Source organism: Rutidosis leptorrhynchoides, chromosome 3, assembly GCF_046630445.1.
Source record: "Rutidosis leptorrhynchoides isolate AG116_Rl617_1_P2 chromosome 3, CSIRO_AGI_Rlap_v1, whole genome shotgun sequence".
NCBI classification, from domain to species: domain Eukaryota; kingdom Viridiplantae; phylum Streptophyta; class Magnoliopsida; order Asterales; family Asteraceae; genus Rutidosis; species Rutidosis leptorrhynchoides.
The window spans coordinates 192,234,156-192,236,541 of record NC_092335.1 but is presented as its reverse complement, the minus strand read 5'-3'; the positions used below and the strand labels follow the sequence as shown (position 1 = coordinate 192,236,541).

The 2,386-nt window shown below is 36.6% G+C and overlaps 1 non-coding gene across 1 annotated transcript; it reads right to left on the bottom strand.

Moving 5' to 3' along the window:
- Positions 1 to 217: 217 nt before the first annotated feature.
- LOC139903653 (small nucleolar RNA R71) lies at positions 218 to 324 on the bottom strand. The gene has a single exon (XR_011778462.1). It is a non-coding gene; the product is annotated as a small nucleolar RNA R71 (small nucleolar RNA).
- Between the last annotated feature and the right edge of the window lie 2,062 nt (positions 325 to 2,386).

Below are 2,386 nucleotides of genomic sequence, written 5' to 3'. Positions count from 1 at the left end.
GAATCCGTTCGAACACATCCAACATTTTAATGATCTTTGTGATATCTACAAATATAAGGATGTCACTGATGACGCTTTTAAGTTAAGGGCATTCCCCTTTACACTTCAAGGAGAAGCAAAAGTTTGGTTAAGGAGCTTACCATCCGATTCCATAAGAACTTTTCAAGATTTAACCAATGAGTTTATCAATCACTTCTTTCCACCGTCAAAAGTAAAACGACTTCGAATGGAGATTAATGGGTTCACCCAATGGGGTGATGAATCTTTGTATGATGCGTGGGTACGATTCAAGAAAATGTTAAGAGTTTGCCCACCGCACGGTTTGACGAAGAAGGAATACATCAACACATTCTACCGGGGTTGTAATGCTTTGATGAAGCAATATCTTGATTCTTCATCCGGTGGGGTATTTATGTATATATCACCAAATGGGGCCAAAATCTTATTGGAAGACATCTCGGTTAACACATATGAATGGGCACCTTTACCGCAAGATTTGACAAGGAAAAGTGTAGCACAAATTGAGAGTGATAATGGGCAAGTGACGCTTGCAAGCTTGAACAATCAATTTCAAACGTATGGGAAAGAGTTGAAAAAGCTTCAACAAACGATAGTCGCAATGCAAGTAGGTTGTCAACGATGCGAGGGTCCACATCTTACAAAGAATTGTCCTCAAATTACTTAATGCAATCATGTTGATCTAGATGACATTCCCATGAATTCGGATGCTCATGTGAACTACGTGAGTAATCAAAACTATCAACGACTACTACAATCCTAATCAAAAACAAGTGTCATTCAACAACTAAACCAATACACCACCCGAATTTACAAACCAAAACCGAAACCAAGGTTACAACAATAACTATAACCAAAACCGAAATAATAACTTTCAATACCAAAACCAACAACCTTACAACAATCAACCTTATAACAACCAAGCCAATTCGAATTACCAAAACAACCAAGGTTATAGTCAACCACAAAATAATCAAGGTTACAATTAACAACCTCAATAAAACATTCAACAATCCCAACCTTCGAAGAGTTTACAAGAAATCATGCAAAACTATATCAAGAACGTAGAATCCACCGAAGCTTTCCTAACAAAAGAAAATGAACTTTTGAAGTAACAAATACGAAACCAACAAGCCTCATTTCAAAACCTTGAGAGCACCGTTGGGAGACTTTCAAATCAAGTTGCAGAAAGAGCCCAAGGAACTTTACCTTCAAACACTCAAGTAAACCCAAACAACAACCAAAACAACCAACACCCCAACACAACCAACAAAACCAAAACAACAATAACACGAGAGATATTCCTATCGAGAGCAACACTACCAATCCAAACCAAGTTCATCAAATCCCAACAATACTTATGCTCAAGTAAACTATATAGATTCAACCGAAGAGGATCAACACAAATATCCTCAAGTTTTCATGTTCGACGTTGAAGGGGACAAGTTTGATTCGATGAAGCGTTGGAAATCTATACGATAGATTATGGGGTATTCAAGTTTTTGAAGGATTCAGATGATGCAATGTTCATTCCTTATCAAGTTAAAAGTGTAATATCCATGGAGGCTATCGAGTCGACATGCAAGGAACTAAAGGGTGATTTTAAGCGAATTAAATTGGGAAGGGTTGAGAAAGAGGAAAAGGTCAAAACTTTATTGAATGCAAAGGAGAAAAAGAAAGAGGTTGAGGTTCTTACTGTTAGGACCCCGAAGTTGTATAGTGTTAATGTGAAATAAGCTTAAATGATGGTTCCTTAGAAGAGGGCTATATAAGGAACCTAAATAGTCCTAATTAGATAGCCATTGCATTGTAACTGATTTCTAGAAGATGTGAAATGTAAATCTTATTGATTCTCTCTTATACTGAGTCTCCTTTACACTTACCGAATCTCATTCTAACTTGTCTTTTCTTCTAATCTCAACATGATCTGACCTATAATTTGGTATCAGAGCTTCCAGGGAGTGATATTACATCACTAGATCGATCCAGATATTGAAGATTACAAAATCTGAGTACTCTCAGTATATTGAATCAGATTCGGCATAATCGAATCTGATAATCTGACGTTCAGATTCTTGTGATAAGTTCAGCGAAGGTGTATTAGGTTGATTAGAAAGAGTTTCAACCATCATTACAGCTTTTTAACATCAATTATGAAGAATCAAGTTGATTTTTAGAGTTCGTGGCTAAAACTCTCGGTATTCATCATTTCCAGCTTGATTCTGTAGTTTAGTAAAGGTTTGAGGTTTCAGTTGTGATCGTGAGGTGTTTAATCACATTGCTGACGGTTTAATTTCATCAATTCTTCAAGTTTTGAAGATTTGATCTACATTCAGTATCGTAACTGCCATACCGAATCTGCTTCAAG